The following is a 21871-nucleotide window of genomic DNA, read 5'->3' as shown; positions in this document are numbered from 1 at the left end:
GTGTAAATGGGTCTTCAAAACCAAGCGCAACTTCCATGGCTAGCCAAAAGTTTTAACTCAGAAATGAGGCATTGATTATAAGGTGTCTTTCTTTTCTGTATCCAAAGTAGCTCATTATGATTTAGAGTTGTACCAAATGAATAGAAGTTTCGAAGAGGAAGCCTACATGTATCAACCTGAAGGCTTATCAATAAAGGAAAAAGAGCACTTGATTTGCAAATTAAATAAGTCAATATATGGACTTAAACAATCTTTCACGCAATGGTATCTTAAGTTCAATGATACTATTACTTCCTTCGGATTTAAGGAAAATACTGTTGCTTGGTGTATATACTTGGAGGTTAGTGGGAGCAAGTTTTTGTTTCTAATTGACGACATATTGCTTGCCAGTAGTGATCTTGGTTTGTTGCAGAAAACCAATAAATTTCTCTCTAAGAACTTTGAAATGAAAGATATGGGTGAGGCAACCTATGTGATAGGAATATAAATATTTCGAGATCGATCATGTAATTTGTTAAGGTTGTCTCAATAATGATATATTGAAAGAGTTTTAGAGAGATTTGGCATGGCACTATAAAAAAACAATCAATTTCGAACATGGCTACAGTACACGATTTTTTGCCACGTCACTAATTACTCACGTGGCAAAAAATGCCACGTCAGTAATTATTTTTCTGATATGGTATTTTAACACGTTAGAAATTTTTGACGCGCTTTTTTCACACGTCAGAAATTTTCTGATGTGCTATTTTCACACGTCAGAAATTTCTGACATGTTAAATGTTGGCACGTCACTAAAAATATGAGCGGGATATTCAACTTTTTCCTTATTTTTTCCCTCTTCTTTTATTTCCCCACACTCTCTCTCTCTCCTCTCTCAATCTCCCTCTTCTCTCTGCAGGGCCAGCTCCCTCTAGAGGAAGAAGAAAAAAAAAAAAAAGGAGAAGAGAAAAAGAAGAGAAGCAGTAGAAGAAAAGGAGAATAAGAAGAAGAAGAGAAGATAAGAAGATTTCTTGGGTTTTTGAAGATTTGTTGGGTTTGACGTTTGGGTTTTTGATTTTTCAGGTTGATTTTTTGATTTGGGTTTTTGATTTTTTAAAGATTTTTTGGGTTTGAGTTTTTGAAAATGGAGAAAAGAAGAGAGAGAGAGTGTGTGAGAAAATGGAGAAAAGAGAGGGAGAGCTGGAGAAACGAAATTGGAGAAAAGAAGAGAGAGAGAGAGAGAGTGAGAAAATGGAGAAAAGAAGAGAGGGAGAGCTGGAGAAATGAGAATGGAGAAAAGAAGAGAAAGAGAGTGAGAAAAGAAGAGAAAAGAAGAGAGGGAGAGTTGGAGAAACGAAATTGGTGAAAGAAACTAAAAAAAAAAAATTATTTTAATTGAAAAATAATTTAAATTAATAAATTTTTTAATTGAAAAAAAAAATCCAGAAAAAATTTAAAAGAAGAAAAATTATTATTTTTTAATAATTTTTTAACATTTACTGACGTGTTAAAATTGACACGTCAGTAAATTTTGACGTGTCAAACAGTAACACGTCAATAAAAAAAAATTATTGACTCCTATGTTTTTTGTAACATCTCACCCCAATGACACACAATATTGTCCGCTTTTGGCCCCCCTCGAACCAGACTTCCCAAGAGGTCACCCATCCTGGTACTACTCCAGCAGAAGCATGCTCTTTAAAATGCGTTGTTGTCATTAGGGTGTAGTATACATTTAAGCACATCCTCATCTCCATACCCAAGCGATGTGGGACGTCACAATCACCCTCTCTTAGGAAACAGTATCCTCGTTGGCGACCCTCATGGGATTAGCCTATTCTTGGTGTCCGCCCCAGCGAGCGCCCACTAGCGACCTTCATGGGCTTGTGCACGCTCCCCCCGTCTCAGGCTGGGCGATAGCTCTGATACCAATTGTAACATCTCACCCCAATGACACACAATATTGTCCGCTTTTGGCTCCCCTCGAACTAGACTTCCCAGGAGGTCACCCATCCTCGTACTACTCCAGCAGAAGTACGCTTAACTGCGGAGTTCTAATGGGATCATGACCATCACGGCTTTAAAATGTTTTGTTGTCATTAAGGGTGTAATATACATTTAAGCACATCCTCATCTCCATACCCAGGCGATGTGGGACGTCACATTTTTTACTTTCAACACATGTCAGAAATGCCACGTCAGAAAAATTTTCTGACGTGTCAGACACCATGACACGTCAGAAAACTCTGGTTAGGAAAAAAATGATTTTTTTGTAGTGTGGAGAACTATTCAGCTAGTGATGCTCAAATTCATAAAGGGATAAGTTTAGTCTTATGCAATGTAGAAAAATGATGGAAACCTTACGTTTCTATTGTAAGATACCTGACGTATGCACAGACTTGCATTAGACCAGACATCAATTTTGTAGTTGGTATGTTGGGCAGATACCAAAACGATCCTAAAATGAATCATTTGAAAGCTGCAAAGAATTGATGAGGTACTTGTGAGGAATAAAAGATTTTCTGCTCATTTTTAAGAGGTCTGATCATTTAGAGATGATTGATTACTCTAATTCAGCCTCTATTGAATTTGTGGCATGCTTTGAGGCCACATTTCATTTATTATGGATACAGAACTTTATCTTAGGACTTGGAATTGTCGACACTAATGCCAAGTCACTAAGAATTTATTGTGATAATTCTGTATTTATATTTTTCTCGAAGAATGACAAATATTCTAAAGATGCTATAAGCATATGAAGCTTATATATTTTGTCATTAAGGAGAAAATTTAGAAACAACGAGTGTCTATATAACATATTAATAAAGAACTCATGATTGCAGATTCAATAAAAGGTTACCAACAAAAACATTTAAGGAACATGTTAACATAATGTGTCTTGATTGTAACCCATAATGCCCATAATGTTTATGGATTGCATAATGTTTATTTATGTTATTAGACACTTTTGAGATCTCATTAAATATGCTTCTGATTTTCCTGTTTTCCATTTTATACGTATATATAAGATTGGATGAATGACAACAGGAATAGTCTTTGAAACAACTAACAAGACATTTTTGTGGACCATTTTTAGACACTTCTCATTTATGAACCATGATTGAACAAGTTGCTAGTGTTATGGTACATGGAAAGGATTATGTCGTCTTTTGATGTACAACCGCTATGACTCATGACTCATACTAGTAGGTTGTTTAATTATGGTATTTAGGATTGCCAAATTAAATAAGGATGGATTAAATTTTTGTGCACCTAATGTTAACCTCATTGAGTCTAAAACAATATTAGTCATATGGGCCAAGTGGGAGAATGTAAGAATTTAATGTCTCACATGACATGGCACATATAAGTATTTATTAGAGTCCTTAAGTTATGAGATTATTTAATCATAATCCTTAATAAGCTGTTGGTTAATTAATTAAGAGAAGTGGTTTCCTATGAATTAACTCTTACTTTGATGGAAAGTTGAGTCATAAAGGAATAAAGGAAACCAGTTCTCTCTCTGCTTTATAAATGTACACAATTTTCATCATCTTTATGTACATTAAGTGGGTCAAGCGAGATAAACCGATTTCTGGTGTTTATACTTTCAAAAGAAGAATTAAAAGAAGCAATATACTCTGGTATGTTTCTTTTTATTAATTTATTGTGAAATTCATGATAGTTAAGATCTTGTAAATTATAGTATGTTATGTCAATTTTATGTTTTACATCTTTTGGAGGTTGTTATCCCCCGGAAGTAGTCTCTCTCTCTATATATATATATATATATATATATATATATATATATATTTCCTTTCATTGTTTGATTTCAAGATAGAATCACTCAGATTCCTATCATTTGGTATTAGAGAGTTCGATTTTTTTTTTATTTTTTTTTTCTATAGTTTTTTTCATTACACCCATTATAACACACGATGGAATTCAGTAAAATTTAGGAAAAACTTTACTTAATTCCCCCGAATTGTTGTTACTTTTGCAATTACCCCTCTAAACTCAAAAAATTCTCAATTTAATGTATCCATCTTTCAATTGCGCATCTCTGTTAGGATTTTATGTTAAATCATGTCAAATTTTTAAAATACCTTATATATATATTGCAAAGATTCAGGCAGTGGTATTTTTGTAAATTCCGTTAAATCCTGACAAATGTCTAAATTCTTGCATTTTTTTTTCTTTTTTTGCCTGAAAAAATTGAGGGGTATTTTGAGAATTTTGACACCACTCAATTAGGATTTAATGAAAAATCCTAAAGGAGGGGGTACCCCTTTACCCGTGAATTAAAAAAAAACAAAAAATGAAAGATGGATATATTAACTTAATTGAGAGTTTTTTAAGTTTGTGGGGGTAATTGCAAATGTGATGGTAGTTTATAATAAGCTCGAGCTTGAACATGATTCGAAATAAAATTAAATGAGCTAAGCTTAAACATAATATATAGCTCGGTGATAAGCTTAAGCTTGTATTCGAATTAAAATTAAATGAGTCAAGTTTGAGCATTCAATACTTGGCTCGAATACAACTCTTTGCTAAAATATAGTAAAATACAGCTTGCATGCTCGATTAGACATGATTTTTACCCCAAAAAAAAAAAAAAAAAAAAAAAAAAAATCTTAGAAATGACTAGATGACAATAATAAAAACTCATGAGTTAGAAGACATGACATCGACCATAATTCACGTGAGCCAACAGCAGTCAAATGTTTCCAAGATCACCATGCTTAAACAAATCTTTACTAAAATAAATTCAAGGGTTAAATACCTAATACCTCAGAGGGTTTCATTTCTTTTTCTTCTTTTTTTTTCCTCCTTAGGGGTTGATTTTTATCACATGAGGTACCTGTAGTTTTGATAAAAACCAAATTGGTTCTTCCGTCCATTGACCGTTAGCTGACTTAACGGAAGTCCACTTCACTGACACGTAAACCAATTAAAATTTGACACTTGACATAAGTAGCCACATCATTAGTGATGACATGGCCACCTAATTAATTTGTTTAAAAAAATTAAAAAATATACTTTTTCAAAAGAAAACAAAAATTTAGGGGGTGGCCGAGCCACCACCAAAGAGCCAAGAGGGTGGTTGAAACCACCCCTAAGACCCACTAGAGGAATTTTCAGCCACCCCCTTGCCACCAAGGGGGTGGCTCAGCCACCCCATAGAGCAATGGGGTGGCCAGGCCACCACATGGAGCCAAGTGGGTGGCTCGGCCACCCCCATGGAGCAAAGGGGTGGCCAGGCCACTCCCATGGAACCAAAGGGGTGGTCGAGCCACCCCCAGTACCCACTGGGGGTGGTTTCGGCCACCCCCTTGGCTCCTTGGGGGTGGCTATAGCCATCCCATTTTTTTTTTTTAATTTTTTTTAAAAAAATTTTAATTGGTCTATGTTTCAATGACGTGGACTTTCGTTAAGTCAACTAACGGTTGATGGACGGAATGACCAATTTAGTCTTTATCAAAACCACAGATACCTCCTGTGATAAAAATCAAACTCTAAAAGAAAAAAAATAAAAAATAAAAAAATGAAACCCTATGAGGTATTGGGTATTTAACCCTAAATTCAAATATAACTTTCATGCTCGATTAGACTAGATGTTTGCCAAAAGAAACTATTAGAAATTACGAAATGTCTATAATAAAAACTCGAGTTGGGAGATATGATCTTAACTATAATAACCAAAAGCCATCAAACCTTTCCAAGTTCGTTATGCTTAAACAACTCTTTGCTAAGATAAATTCAAGTACAACTTGCATGATCGATTAGACACGAATTTGCAAAAAAAAAAAAAAAAAAACTCTATAAAATTACTGGATGACTATAATGAAAACTCAAGAATTATGAGCATGACCTTAACCAGGATTCATATTAGCCAAAAGCCATCAAATATTTCCAAGGTCACCATGCTTAAACAATTCTTCACTTAAGTAAAACACGTTAACCTTTTTTTTTTTTTTTTAGAATAATTGAAATTTCAAACTAAAATATCTATAATTTTAAAATATGTTGTAACTCGTGTATATAAAAAGCTTTAGATGTTGTTGATTATGGATTCATCTTGGAGTTCCAAAAAAAGGAAATCCTAAGAGATCGAGGGAGAGAAACAATGGATAAAAATGGTATGAAGGGACTTATGGTGATGATAATGGTGCTAGTGACTATTTTTTTAATCTTGAAGCATACAGAAGACCGCCTGCTTTCATTTTCTACTCCTTATATGCCGCCATCTCTCTATCCCTTGACACTACCCACTCAACTTCTCTCTTTCTCTCCAAACGATGGTGGTATACCCCGAAGGATGAAAAATAAACCCAATAAGAAAATCAAAGAATTGAAAGGATGTATTAAAAAATGTTATGCAGAATTCTTGGAGAATGAGAAATCTGAAGGGTATATCAAGGCTAAGAGCATACGCGATCATTGTCTTGAATTGTGCCAACACCTCCATGGTAAATGATAATTGTGGTATTAGCTACAGAGTCCATAAAGAGCAATATTGGATATGGTATAGATTCCTAGGATGCCATAATATATAGCTCATACTTATAATAATTGCATATTATTGCAATCTCCTTATTTCAGGTATTATTATGCAATAATTGTGTGATTGTTACATCACATCCACCACACGCTGGCTAGTGCGCTACGCCTCTCTCGCTCGGCTATTGTAACTGTTTGCTTTTCTTTTCTTTTTTTGGTTGTTTTTTTCTTTTTGAATAAGAGTTTGACTTCTCCTTAAATCTGCTTTCATGAGCGATTTTTGGGATGAATGTTTTTGTCCTATCCTTTGGGTTGAGGAGGATTAGTTTTGGTGTGAGGATTCTGCTCTTATGGCCGGAAAAATAAAAGTTTGAAATATGGGCTACCTATGTATTAGATTGAGTCTGCTTGAAGTAGATATGTTCTATAACTGAAGTCATAAATATGATTTAATTGTAAGATTTTAATGTTTGTCTCTATGACGTAATCTCATAGCTTTGGCTATGATTTATCAGAGTTTTATACTCTATGATGTAAGGATTTTATGCAACACTCTCAACAAAACCCTAGGAAAAGATTCCCCTAAAAAAAAAAAATTGTGATTGTAGTCTTCTTATTAGTTCGTGATTATGTAATAATTATTTTACTAGAATAAGTTGCAATCATCTCTATAAGAGGATCTAGATGCCGTATGACAAATTAAAGAATAAAAATATCAATTACTTTATGCTTCTTTTGGAGGTTGTTATTCCCTCGAAGTAGTCAATGTATAATTTTTTTTTTGATCCCATGTTGACCACACAAGTTGGATAATTGGATAGTAAGGTCTTCAATTTGATCCCTCATAGCCCTGAATCGATCCTCCGTGTGTTGCCAATGTTCAACGATAGATTTGCCTTTCGCCTCCGTGAATCGCGGTCTTGGTTGGCGACGACAACCGTTCGACCCACCACTCATGTGCCGCAAGTGAATTGCCAGTTGCTCTTTACGTGCTGTCTCCATGCGCATGTGCACCTCGTTCATGTCTACAAAGCAGTTGCTCCTCCCCATTCATGAAAAGTAATTGAGCTTTGATACCAACAGATGAAGCGCAACTTAGTAGGCTGCAGCGAAGAACAACAATAAAGCAGTGAATATGTAATTCTAGATCTTGAGTCTATCAATGATCTGAGAATTCTTCTCAAAATATAGAGTTTATCTATGATTTCAAGAAAAAATATGAAGAAAACTTACCTATGAGTAATTCTTATTCAACAGAATCAATAATAAACAACAATTATCTTTCTCTGGAGGCTACAAGCATATATTTATAACCCAAAACCCTAAATCTAATAAAATATGACATAAATACCCAAAAAACCTTAAACCTAATAAAATAACGAAATAAAGACTCTTAAAACCTTAACCCTGCTAAAACAACAACATAAAGTAAGATAGAAAATAATAAAATGCGGGAAAGTAACGTAAGTCTCCCGTGTGCGCTCGAGCACAATTACAGGTGCGATCGAGTGCAGGTGGGCACTCGATCATGCGCTCGATCTCAAGATCGATCGCAGTACCAGGGGGTCTGGGAACGGGATCTGATCTGCATCACCCTTCGTAACCAAATTTCTATGTTCTTTATTGTTCATTGCATATCGGTATTTGATTGATTATTATCTATTAGGTCAGATCTATTTTCGCATACTTTTTTGTGAAACACCTATACAATCAAAATAGGTGTTAATTGGAGTCAATTAGGGTTTTTCACAGAGGACCCCCGGCTTCCCTTTTCTACTCACCATATTCCCCCTTCTCTCCATCCCTTGCCACTACCCGCTCAACTTCTCTCTTTCTCTCCAAATGATGGTGGTATGTCCCGAAGGCCAATGGCATACGCGATCGTTGCCTTGAATTGTGCCAACGCCACCATGGTATATGAGAATTGTGGTATTAGCTGCAGAGTCCATGGAGACCAATATTGTATATGGATAGATTCCTACGATCTCATAATATTTCTCAACTATAGCCATAATCATAATAATTGCATATTATTGCAATTTCCTTATTTTAAGCATTATTATGTAATAATTGTGTGATTGTAGTCTTTTTATTAATAGATGATTATGTAATAGTTATTTTACTAGAATAAGGGTATGTTGGTCTCAATCGGCTGGGGACCACACCTCATGAAGCAAAGGTCATTAGTTTGAATCTTCCATCCTCCTTCTTGTGCAGACATGTCAAAAAAATGGTCTATTTGGGTGTGCGTTTGAGGAGCTTGAAACTGCGTTTAACACTCAAAAAGTATGTTTGAAAAAAAAAAAAAAAAAAATAAGTACTTGTTCGGTAAAAAAAAATTGAAAATGCTTTTAATGGTCTAAAAAGTAGGGGTGCAAAGGCGGGCGGTTTTTAACTGCCCGCTAACCGCTAACCGCTATAACCGCCAACCGCCTAACCGTCTAACCGCCTAACCGCATTAACCGCTAACCGCCTAACCGCTATAACCGCCTAGCGGTTATTGGGTCTACTAACCGTAACCGCTAACCGCTAACCGCGTTTTTATATAATATATTTTTATAATTATAATTATAAAAATATTTATACATATAACATAATCACTTGATTATTAAATCACAATTTTTTTAAAAAATAATTAAATCACAATTTGAGTATTAATATATTATCACTATAATTTATATGATTATATCATATAATCACTTGATCATTAAATCACAATTTTTTTAAAAAAATAATTAAATCACAATTTGAGTATTAATATATTATCACTATAATTTATATGATTATATCACATGAGATTGATCATTAAATCATTTGATTATATAATAACAAATTATACATATATAATATGACATAACTCATAAGTATACAAATTCATACTAATACAACAATTAAATATCTAGAGACTTATTTCCAATGTATGTTATAAACTTATAAGTCTACATATGTATATGAATAATATAAATGTATAATATCAATACTTAATCACATGATTCAATGAATACTTTATTCAAGACTTTAAGTGAATCATATTATTAATGTACAATGATGATATGATTCTTATAATATCAAATTAAGTAATTGACATTGGATTAAACAATGACCAATGTGTTACTTATAAACACAATTTAAGTATTAATGTATTATCATTATAATTTTAGTAATTTATATATTATCACTATAATTGATATGATTATATCACATGATGACTTGATCATTAAATCATATGATAATATAATAATAAATAACACATATATAATATGACATAAGTCATAAGTCATAAGTCTACAAGTTAATCATATGATTCATGTACAATGATAATCACAATTGATTCAATTGAATTAAACAATATATTACTTATATCTACAAGTCTACAATTTAATTAAAGCATTACTAGATACTTTAGGAATTTAGGATTTAGGAGTTTGAACATTACCATTTACCATTAGATATTAAGTTCCTAAGCGGGCGAAAGGCATAGTGAAAATAGTGAAATCCCTCATAAAACGTTTGATGGACCAATACAATAAGTTTAATGCTAGTGAGTCGTCTACCATTCAGGCAAATGTAGGAAGTTCAAGTGATAATTTGAATGTTGGTTGTGATGTCTTGGAAGATAGCGACTACCAATTTAGGAAGATGTTTTCCCAACACGTTGAGGAAGATGATGATTTGGCATGTAAGTCGGAGTTTGATCAGTATTCATTGGATGAGTGTGAAAAAACAATAAAAGATTTTGATATTTTAGGTTGGTGGAAGGTTAATGCGTCCAAATACTCTATCCTCGCAGAGATAGCTCGTGATGTATTTGCCATTCTTATTTCCACTGTTGCTTCTGAATCCGCATTTAGCACCGGTGGACGTGTATTGGATTGTTTTAGGAGTTCATTGTCTCCACTTACCGTTGAAGCCTTGATTTGCACACACGACTGGATAAAGAACTGCCTAAGCGATGCCGAGTTGGAGGAGTTTTTGGCAGAATTTGATGAGCTAGGTAAATGTTTATAAATTAGTTATTTGCAACTTCATTTAGTTTTCATTATTTATTAATTTATTCTAATTATTTATTCATAGATGTGACTCAACCTTCAAGTTCAAGTGCTGCTTCATCTTTTGCCTAGAGGTTTGTTAGTAACGAAGGTTATTATTTTTTGAATTGTCATAGTATTTTAATTACAATACAATTATATTAAGCACGTTTTGATATGTGTACATGCTTGTGCCTTAATATTATTATGGTTAATATTATAACTTTTCTTCTTTTGATGTCCACAGGATTTGCTAGAGGACCAAATGAGAGGATTGATGAAGTTTTAATGTTTTATTTGTATCATTTAATGTTTTATTTGAACTTATTTTATATGCTTTGTGTTGAACTTTTTTTATATATTTATTTATATGTTGTGACAGTTGTTTGAATTCTGAAATTTTTTTTGTATGTTGTGTTGAATTTTTTTTTTTTTTTTTTTAAGAAAAGTTAACCGGTTATGATTTAATATTTAAGAATTTTTTTTTAAAGTACAAGTAAATGTAAATTTTGGGTCAAATATTTTGGATTTTTCAATATGGGCTCTTTTTATAGCAATTGGGCCCAAGAAGATATTAAAAATACAAGAAAAAAAAAATGAGGGTAAAAAAAGGCTAAAAAAAAAAGTCCAAAAAAAAAACTCAATTTTAAAAAAGCGGTTAGCGGGCGGTTATCTATTTTACTAACCGCTAACCGGCGGTTAACCGCTAACCGTTAACCGCCTAGCGGTTAGCGGTTGCGGTTAGTGAAATTTACTAACCGCTAAGGCGGTTACGATTAGCGGTTATTGCCACTAACCGCTAACCGTAACCGCCTTTGCACCCCTACTAAAAAGCTTAAGAATGACTAAAACATGCTTTTGGCAAAAGCTTCATTTTTAAGTTTTTGCCAAAAATCACATTTTGTTTTAAAAGCTCTATTTCTCAAACGTCATCCCAAATAGGTTCTAAGTTGCAATCCTCCCTATAAAATGATCTAGATGCCGTATGACAAATTAAAGAATAAAAAATATCAATTACTTTATGCATATTTTGGAGGTTGTTATCCCCTCGAAGTAGTCAATTTATAATTTTTTTTTTCCTTTTATTGTTTGATTTCAACCGATAGAATTACTCAGATTCCTATCATTTGGTATTAGAGAGTTCGTTTTTCTATAGTTTTTTTCATTACACCCATTATATGTTTCCAAGATCACCATGGTTAAACAAATCTTCACTAAAATAAATTCAAATATAACTTTCATGCTCGATCAGACACGATGTTTGCCAAAAGAAACTATTAGAAATTACGAAATGTCTATAATAAAAACTCAAGAGTTAGGACCATAATTCACATTAACCAAAAGCCATCAAACCTTTCCAAGTTTGCTATGCTTAAACAACTCTTCGCTAAGATAAATTCACATACAACTTGCTTGATCGATTAAACACGATTTTGCCAAAAATAATAATAAAAAATAAAACTCTACAAAATTACTAGATGACTATAATGAAAACGCAAGAATTATGAGACGTGACCTTAACCAGAATTTACATTAGCCAAAATCCATCAAGTATTTCCAAGGTCATCATGCTTCAACAATTCTTCACTTAAGTAAAACACATTAACCTTTTTTTTTTTTTTTTTTTTTTTCTTTTTTTAGAATAATTGAAATTTCAAACTAAAATATCTATAATTTGAAAATATGTTGTAACTCGTGTATATAAAAAGCTTTAGATGTTGTTGCTTATGGATTCATCTTGGAGTTCCAAAAAAAGGAAATCCTAAGGGATCGAGGGAGAGAAACAATGGATAAAAATGGTATGAAGGGACTTATGGTGATGATAATGGTGCTAGTGACTCTTTTTCTAATTTTGAAGCATACAGAAAACCGCCTGCTTTCATTTTCTACTCCTCATATGCCACCATCTCTCTATCCCTTGCCACTACCCGCTCAACTTCTCTCTTTCTCACCAAATGATGGTGGTATACCCCGAAAGATGAAAAATAAACCCAATAAGAAAAGCAAAGAATTGAAAGGATGTATTAAAATCTGTGACGTAGATCGAGTTCTTGGAGAACGAGAAATCTACAGGGTATATCGAGGCTAAGAGCATACGCGATCGTTGTCTTAAATTGTGCCGACGCCTCCATGGTAAATGATAATTGTGGTATTAACTACAGAGTCCATAAAGAGCAATATTGTATATGGTATAGATTCCTAGGATGCCATAATAATATAGCTCATAATCATAATAATTGCATATTATTGCAATCTCCTCATTTCAGGTATTATTATGCAATAATTGTGTAATTGTTACATCACATCCACCACATGCTGGCTAGTGCACTTCGCCTCTCTCGCTCGACTGTTGTAATTGTTTGCTTCTCTCTTTTTTCTTTTTCTTTTTTTTTTTTTTTTATGGTGTTTTTGTTTTTGTTGTTTTTTAATTTTGAATAAAAGTTTGATTTCTCCCTTAAATTTGCTTTCATGAGCGATCTTCAAGGTGAATGTTTTTATCCTGTCCTTTGGGTCAAGGAAAATTAGTTTCGGTATGAGTGTTTTGCTCTTATAGCCAGAAAAATAAAAGTTTGAAATATGGTTTACCTATGTATTAGATTGAGTCTGCCTGAAGCAGATATGTTCTATAACTGAAGTCATAAATATGATTTAATTGTAAGATTTTAATGTTTGTCTCTATAACGTAATCTCATACCATTGGTTATAATTTATTAGAGTGCTCTCTGATATAAGGACTTTATGCAACACTCTCAACAAAACCTTAGGGAAAGATTTCCCCAACCCCCCCCCCCCTCCCCAAAAAAAAAAAAATAATAAAAATTGCTATTTAGTCTTCTTATTAGTTCGTGATTATGTAATAATTATTTTACTAGAATAAGTTGCAATCATCTCTACAAGAGGATCTAGATGCCGTATGACAAATTAAAGAATAAAAATATCAATTATTTTATGCTTCTTTTGGAGATTGTTATCACCTTGAAGTAGTCAATGTATAGTGTTTTTTTTTTTTTTTTTTGTATGATTTCAACTGATAGAAATTCTCAGATTCCTATCATTTGTTATTAGAGACGTTGGATTTTCTTTTGTTTATATATATATATATATTACACCCATTATAACACCTGGGGAATTCAGTAAAATTTTAAAAAAAACTTCACCTAACTACTCTAAATTGTCGTTGTTTTTGCATTTACCCCTCTAAACTTTAAAAATTTTTAATCTAGTGTATTCATCTTTTAATTTCACTTCTCATTTAGGATTTTTTGTTAAATTTTGTCAAAATTTTCAAAATACCCCAGTTGTTTTTTTTTTTTTAATATAGATACAAAAATTCAAGTGTGGGTACTTTTGAAATCTTAAGGATGATTGAATTTGAAAAAAAATTGAGAGTTTTTAAAATTTAGGAGGATAATTACACGTATAATAAAGTTTCTCGATCCTAAAATTTATTGATTAAAAGAGGACCCAAAGATATATATATTATAAATAACAAGTGCTAATAATGTTAATTGTATAAAGGAATCAGTTGTATATATACGGATAAAACACGTACCTGAGATTTGCTTCCCATTGGACCTTTAAGAAATTCAATGAAACAGAAACAAGTGGGTTCTCGTGGAACGAAATACAGGCAATCATTTTTCCAATATAATTAAGAACCAGACTCTCACTCACTGACAACTAATACTGATAAGTGTTACTAATGCAAATGGATCTGCTTCCTTTTTAGTCTCTCTCTTGTGGATATAGTTGGTTCGAATCTCCTTTAATCTAGCAGATGGATCTGCTTCTAATACTAATGAATCTGCTTCCTTTAATCTAGCAGATTTCTCTGCCTAGGCATCGCATTATTCTAAGGGATTTTTTTTTTTTTTTTTTTTTTTTTTAAGTATGGGAAATATGTAGAGAATTGTGATACTCAAAATTTGCTCACTAAAGCAATGAATTTTATTGTGACAATTGAATCAATTCCACTAAGAACCAGAGAATTTTCTTAATTCGGAGATGATCTACTATATTTTTTGCCTTTTCTAAATGTCCAAAAAAATTTCATGATCGCTCATTTAAGTTCGATTGAGCCATAACCTAACTCAATCCCACCAGGGCATTAATGAGAATCCAAAGTGGCTAATACTAATTAGGCATATGTGGAGATTCTCCATTGCAGAAGTTCGAACCCACGTCCTAGTACACGCCCTGACAACTTGGGAACTTTCTTGCGCCATTGAATCACCACCCTTGTTGATCATGTGCTGCTATTTTTGCTCCCTTAATTATGTGCCTCACATACCATGATTGGAGTACCTTTGAGCACCGTCTTCGAATCATCAATCAATTGTTGTATCGACTTTAAGGGTGTGCTTCCATCCATTGGATCATATTCTAATACCCAGGTTTCTGTTAAATTTGTCCTTCCATGCGGCATATGCTTCAGCAATTGTAGGGTCAACTATATAAGGTTTAAAGGAGCACATGGTTCCCAAAACGTTATCCTCATGGTCTAACAATTACACCCAGACCCATCATCTTTCTAGATCTTTGCATCCCAATTAACTTTTATTACTCCACAAGGTGGAATTATCCATTTCGGTGTTACTGTATTTCGATCTTGCGCCACATTATTTCTTAATTACCTGTTGCACGCTACATAAAATCCTCCACTGACTCCTTTGCACTTTGAATTAACTGGGAAGGGTGGTTGAGTTCACCTCCAATTACTATTGTATTTCTGCAAAGCCATATTCTTCTAGTTATTGTACCATAAGACATTCTATGTCTTCCTTCTCAAGTTTCTCTAATAGTTCGCACACGATCTGGAGAAACTCTTCACCCTCGCTGGGGATTTTTGAATTTTTCTAATATAATTCCCTCATACATCATTTGATGATGAGCTTTGCTACGGAATAATATTAGCCAGTTAACCACTAACTGCCTAGGCGGTTAGTGAATTTTACTAATCATCTAAGCGGTTACGGCTAGTAATTTTAGCTAATAATCACTAGCTATAACTGTTTTTTCACTTCTAAGTACCCTCAAATTGAGCACAGTTAAGGAGTCTTCAACAATATTTTTTAAAAAAAAAATTAAATTTTCTTTGGTCGGCAACAAATTATTGTATGCCTGTCGTAATAAAAGTTTGGCCACTCTTGGGACATTTGGTTGCCATATCATCTTCAACAGTGCTCTATATAAAGAGGTGGTAGTGCTTTCTCCTGCAGCCTACATGCTGGTTCTATTCTTTTCTAGATGGTGTTCACTTTTTACCGAAAATTCCCCATTGGACGTATCTATCCAAATCAATTGATCAGTTTGTGGATTAGGTTTAATTGCCAAACTATATATAGATCCTCTCAGATTCACTTTCATTAAAAATCTCCTTAGTAAGTGACATTTTCTGCACCTTTTGTCTCTTCATCTCTCTTACATGATTACATCTCTTTCCAAAATCAAATCCTTACCGATGGATTGCACCACAAAAATTGACAGATTAAGGAGCCATTTGTTTTCCCAAATTTTTATGCTAGACCCATATATACTTCACTCTCCAAACTGCCCTGATTTTAAAGATTCTTTAACACTCCAAATAATCCTCTAAAAAATATTTCACGCTGGTAGTCAGCTATAGGAATATTCCAAATAACCCTTTATATATAGGACCTCTTAGACAAGACATGAATGATGTTCAAATCCTTAGTTTTAAAAATTAACATTATATATAATATAGATCGATAGTGATATTTGTACAACTTCTATAACAGCTCCCATCTATTTTCTAATATATAATGTCAGATAATTGAGTATGTACTGGATGATTAGTAGAGTATGATTTTTTTTTTTTTTTTTGCATGGTAGAATGAATCCTAAATTAATCTCCTTCAATCTTCATGATTGCTGAAAAAAGCCACTAGACTACGTATACACGATCATTGGTAGATGACATTGACTGGCTAGTATATATAGGATAGATTTTTATTAATTCTATTTAGATCCGTTTGACCATATTCTTTAGGCAATCAAGGTGTTGTACGTATAAAGACCAGAAGCAAAAATTCAATACCCAAAAAATAATTTAAAAAAGAAGACTCACAACGGTAGCTAGCTTACGTTTGTAGTGTTGATAATAAAGTTGTTTTTGCTCATTTGGCTTATACAATTAAGTCTGCTGAGAGGAACACATGCATAGTTCCAATGACAATGATGAAAATAACAAATATTATGTAGCCTTTCATCACCAGCTTAATGAATTTGATAAGGACACCCCACCAATTCAATAAGCTAAGACCCTCTCTCCGAACCGGACTCCTAGCTAGCTAGACAGATTGTGACCGGAAAAGACATCTAAACAAAACAAACAAAACAGGGATGACTTCCTGTGTTCGGATAAGGAACAATGATATTGCGCAACAGAGTATGAGGGTTTTCCTGGACATGTATGTTCACGTCCATTTCAATCTGATTACTTGCCCATTTGGATTGATGTTTAATTTGTTCCGAGAGTTACGTTGCATGTCCTTATACATATGCCAATATTGCCATTAGGTCATGTTTCTTAAACGTGTAATAAATTGCCCACTTGCTAACAGTGAAAGAGCCTATAATATTGAACTAAATATACTGCTTTGATTTTAGTATTTATACTTAGTTGGACGTTTGTGTTAGGTTTTGAACAGACTCATGAGCAACCTAATTCATGAAGATGCCTGCTAGCTTCTTCATGTTATATAATTCACTTTGGATGTTTGCTTCTTTTGTTTTGCCTAGTAGTGCTTCTGGTGGGCATGCAGTGAAATACCTAAATTAACATATAATATAAGAAATTAACCTACATTTATTATACATATATCATTATGTGTGTACCGGCTGGGGATAGAAATTAACTTTTTCAGGATATATAACATTGAAGAATCAATTCATTTCAACATTCAATATTTGGTGAACAAATTGCACCAAAAAAAACCCTATACCAATATAGGTTTAAAACTCGTATAAATAAGAAGAAGAAGAAGAAAAAAAAAAAAAAAAAATGTTAGCTTGTATAGTTGACTACCTAATCAATGAGCCTGATGATCATTATTTATTAGGTAAGGATTCTTTACCCTATTACAAACTAATGAATATCGTTTAATTGATAAGAATTATCTACTAAAATAGTTACCTAAATGAATTGACACGAATGATTACGAACTTCCTATCTGCCTATATATATATATATGTTCCTATAGGTAGTTGTTGAAGTTGCTCATTCACAACATCTAATCTACCCTCTAAATTATGAACACGGCATATCCCAGGAATCTTGCAGACTTGCGGCACAAATCAGACCGTACAATCGACATCTTTATCTTTAGCGTTGGCATTGTCATCTTCAGTAGATGAAAACAGTACCAAGGATTTGGAAGATAGAGCGCTATTGCTTTGTTTCAATCTCCCACCGCAATCTTCAATCTGACAAGAAATAAAAAGCACAACCCTACTAAACAGTGAGATTCTGCTATATATATATATATATATATATATATATGCTTTTCATTAATTTAATATTTATCATTTATGGCTGAATTGTCTTTAGCGACCGTGAATGTTGGTTGAATTATCAGTGTTCACCGTCACTACAATCATCAATCATGTGCCTCTGGGTGTTCCGAAGAATAAATGGTGAACTTGTTTTCTAAGGCTTCTTTCATCTCACTTCAAATGGAGAGAAGCAATCGTTACATTTAGAGTTCTTCGATCTATTTGTATATTTAAGAATGTTGTTATTATTTTTAGGAGTTCTCATTAGTTATTGCCTTAAGATATAATTAAAGGTAAAAGTGTAATATTGTATCAAAGTTATCTAAAAGTCTTAGCTTTATTTTTTTATTTTTTATTTTTACTAATAAATAAATAAAAGGTTCCTCCTTAACCAATTAGTTTTTCAAGACAATTTTTATTAGTTTATATGGCAGGTACTACTTAATTTTCTCTTTAATTTTTTGGCCCCCTTTTGTTTTCTTCGTCCTTTATTGTTGGATTTGATTTATTTTGTTTGTTCTTATGTATGATACAAAAGTCCAACACATACTTCACCTGACTAATTATTAATATTTGGCAGTAAGTATCTATCATTTCATATAACAAAGAGTGTAGCATTCCCTACCCTAGGCCTAAGTTACTCCTTAGGCAAGCCCAATTTGGAGATGGACTTGAAATGTGCATATCCGTTTAATTGGGCCTAATTAAGTTAATTAAACTAGCAGATTAATCAAAAACCTATTAAACATGGGTTAAAAGTTTTTAATTCCTAAACATATTGTGAAGATGACATGTTGCTTAATGGTTTGAGGTGAGGTGGCACATGGGGATCGAAGAGTTTGAATCCTCATGGGGCCACATCACCATGGTTCTTTAAATTGATTTTTTTAGGAAAAATATATATCTACAATATTTCCTAGCATATAAAACCATAAAAATCCTCTCAACATTTTCTCAACCTCTCTTTTTCTCTTCAAAATTTGTGCAACCTATGCTTCTCATTCACTCTTTCGTTTTAAAATTTAAATCAAGCACACAAAAGGAATGAAATTGAGATTGTTTAGGAAATTAGCTAGCAGCTACTACCAAGGTGATATAATGTCTATATTCATCAGTTATTCCATTCATTAATCAACAACTCGGATTATTATTTTGAGAAATTTTGAATTAACTACGTAAATATATAGCTTAATTATTCAATATATTCTACTCATAACTCACCTTTTTTTTTCAAATTTTTTTTTTTTTTGCATGAGATAATTATGAAATAAAAATATAATTTTTAGCTTTATTCATAAAAACCAAAAAAAAAAAAAAACAGAACAAACGCGAAGTAAAAAGAAAAATGTGAGGGGGGACATGCAGAAGTTAAAAATGAACCACCTAATTAGTGATGATTTGTTCTCAAGCCTTTATCTCAGCCGTAACTAAATTCAATGCATTAACCCTTTTCTGCTGAAGTACTGCTGTGCAAAAGCAAGCTGCCCAAGATCAACAAGGGCACCAAAACTCTCGCAAGATTTTAATTGCAAATCCTGGAGATTGGTTGTTTTGGAGAGTTGGATTGTGCTTATTTTTCACCAGAACAGCTGGTCTGTCAAAATCACCAATATAATATTTTTTTCATCATCTCCTTAGCAGAATCACTGTGGCCAGCAAATTCAAACTCATCTGTATAGCATCCTTCTTCTCTGCAAAAGTTTATATAAAGTTTTAGCCTTTTTCATGGTTGCTGAGACACTAGTATTAATATTATCATCATTAATATTAAATAAAAGACACTAACACGAAGAGATTGCTTATCTGTGGATGATACCAAAGCTTCATCACCTCCTGGATGATCGTCCAGATATATATATGGGGTGACATCGTGAGTAGGCCAAAAGATGGCCAACTATGGGCCTATATGAGAGGCAATGTACAAGCCAACTATGGCCAAAATAAAAAACACTATGGGTTGAAATGAGACCAATTATGGGCCTAAAATGAGTTTGAATCTTTAAACAATATCACAAAAGCCAAATAAATTGGGCCAACTATGAGCCTTAGATGGGTCGTAAGCTTTAGTTGGTCTATGAGCTTAAGAACAGGTGGATGAGTTGCAACGATGGTGGTTATGTGTTGGAGGCATGGGGAGGTTGATGTTGGCTGTTGGACCAATCTCCAAATGGGAGATTGTTAGACTATGTGGAGCCAAATTTAATTTGTATCTGCCTCAGTTCGTCATTGGAAGCCCTACGGTTTAAATGCAATTTTTTTTTCCTGAAGATTAGTCGATTTTAATTAGGGTTTGTATGGATGTATTATTGAAGTCTCATGTATTCTCTCAAAAATAGTGAAACCTCACTGAAACTATGTGGACGTAGCCTTTAGTAGAATCACATAAATCTTTGTGTTTTGTGATTGCTTGTTTTATGCATTCTTCTAATTTTCGCATCTCACCAATTATAAGATTAGGACTCGTTTGGTTCGCAAATTGGGTATTCCGTTAGGAAAAAAAATAGCTATTACTAGGAATAGAGGAGGGTGGAATGGAATAATTATTTATATTCCTAAGTTTGGTAACAACATATGTATTCTAATGGGAGTTGAACCAAAATTACCAAAAACTTCACTCTTCTTTTAAAAACAAAAAACAAAAAATTAAAAAACCTAAAATTACAGCCACCCCCCCTGCATGACCTCGGGGTGGTCACACCACCCCCGAAGCACCTTGGCGTGGACCCCCGAGGTGCCTCGAGGGTGGTGAGACCACCCCCTATGGATCTAGGGGGTGGCCTTGGCCACCTCCGAGGCTCGTCAGGGGTGGCCTTAGCCACCTACGATGGCATTGGGGGAGGCCAAGTCCACCCCCACGACGTTTAGGGGGTGGCCGCGGCCTCACCCCTTCACCATCGGCGATGGCCAGGCCACCCCCGATGAGTCTCGAGGGTCCACCCCAAGGTGCTACCAGGGTGGTGCGACCACTCCCAATTCATGCAAGGGGGTGGCCGGCCACCCAATGGGGTTGCCGGCAATCCTTCTAAATCTAGGTATTTCTCTTTTCTAAAAAAAAAAAAAATTGGTTTTTTTAGAAATAGTTGTCCATTCCTTCAGAATAACTATTCCTCTCATTTTTTAGAGGAATGGCTATTCATGTGTATAAGAGATTAGTGATTCCTTTAGGAATAACTATTCCTACGAATAGACCATTATCAAACAAAATAATGACTATTCCATAGGAATAACCATTCTATTCCATGGGTCTATTTTGCAAATCAAATAGACCCTAATATGATAGATTTCCTAACAGTCTAGAATCACCTCATATCCTTATATTTGAACAAGAATAACACTACACGAACTCAATCCTTTCACTCCCACTCTTACACACCTTCCCTTAGCTAGGTGTGTGTTGGGGTGTAGGAGAGAGTTAGTTAATAATAAAAGCCATAAAGCTTAATTACCTTTCCAGAGACAATAATCCAGCAGTCTTTCTTATTATTGTGCTTCGCCACCTCTTCTAAGGCATAAACTTTGGCATTAGAAGCCATCCCTGACATTACTACAGAGTTGGATCCCCCAAGAACTCAAACAATTATACATAAAAACAAGGAAAAATAAATGCAAAGAAAAGAAGACACAGAAATCTCCGACCGAGTTGGATTCGATAATATAAAGTGTGGAAAAGCTCATAAAGATTATATTGCATAAAAACGTTCTTGCATGGTAGAAAGAAACGGGCTTTGAGAGAAGATGGCCGCTTCTGAATGACAGTTATTCCTCAGCTGACCGTTCAAAATCCAACCACATGCTTTTTAGTTAGGGCTGGCAATTTTGACACGACCCGCGAACCCGACACGAAC

The 21871-nt window shown here is 33.8% G+C and overlaps 1 long non-coding RNA gene and 1 pseudogene across 1 annotated transcript; one reads left to right on the top strand and one right to left on the bottom strand.

The window, feature by feature from the left end:
- The first annotated feature begins 10317 nt into the window (after window positions 1–10317).
- On the top strand, window positions 10318–10851 carry LOC148584807 (uncharacterized). Its single transcript, XR_015912623.1, has 3 exons — window positions 10318–10477; window positions 10558–10606; window positions 10759–10851. It is a non-coding gene; the product is annotated as an uncharacterized LOC148584807 (long non-coding RNA).
- An 8608-nt stretch (window positions 10852–19459) lies between these two features.
- On the bottom strand, window positions 19460–21559 carry LOC148584806 (cytochrome b5-like; annotated as a pseudogene).
- Window positions 21560–21871: the final 312 nt, after the last annotated feature.

The sequence above is a fragment of the Corylus avellana genome, chromosome 6 (genome assembly GCF_965113065.1).
Source record: "Corylus avellana chromosome 6, dhCorAvel1.hap1.2, whole genome shotgun sequence".
Taxonomy (NCBI): Eukaryota; Viridiplantae; Streptophyta; class Magnoliopsida; order Fagales; family Betulaceae; genus Corylus; species Corylus avellana.
This window is presented reverse-complemented; position numbering and strand designations above follow the sequence as displayed.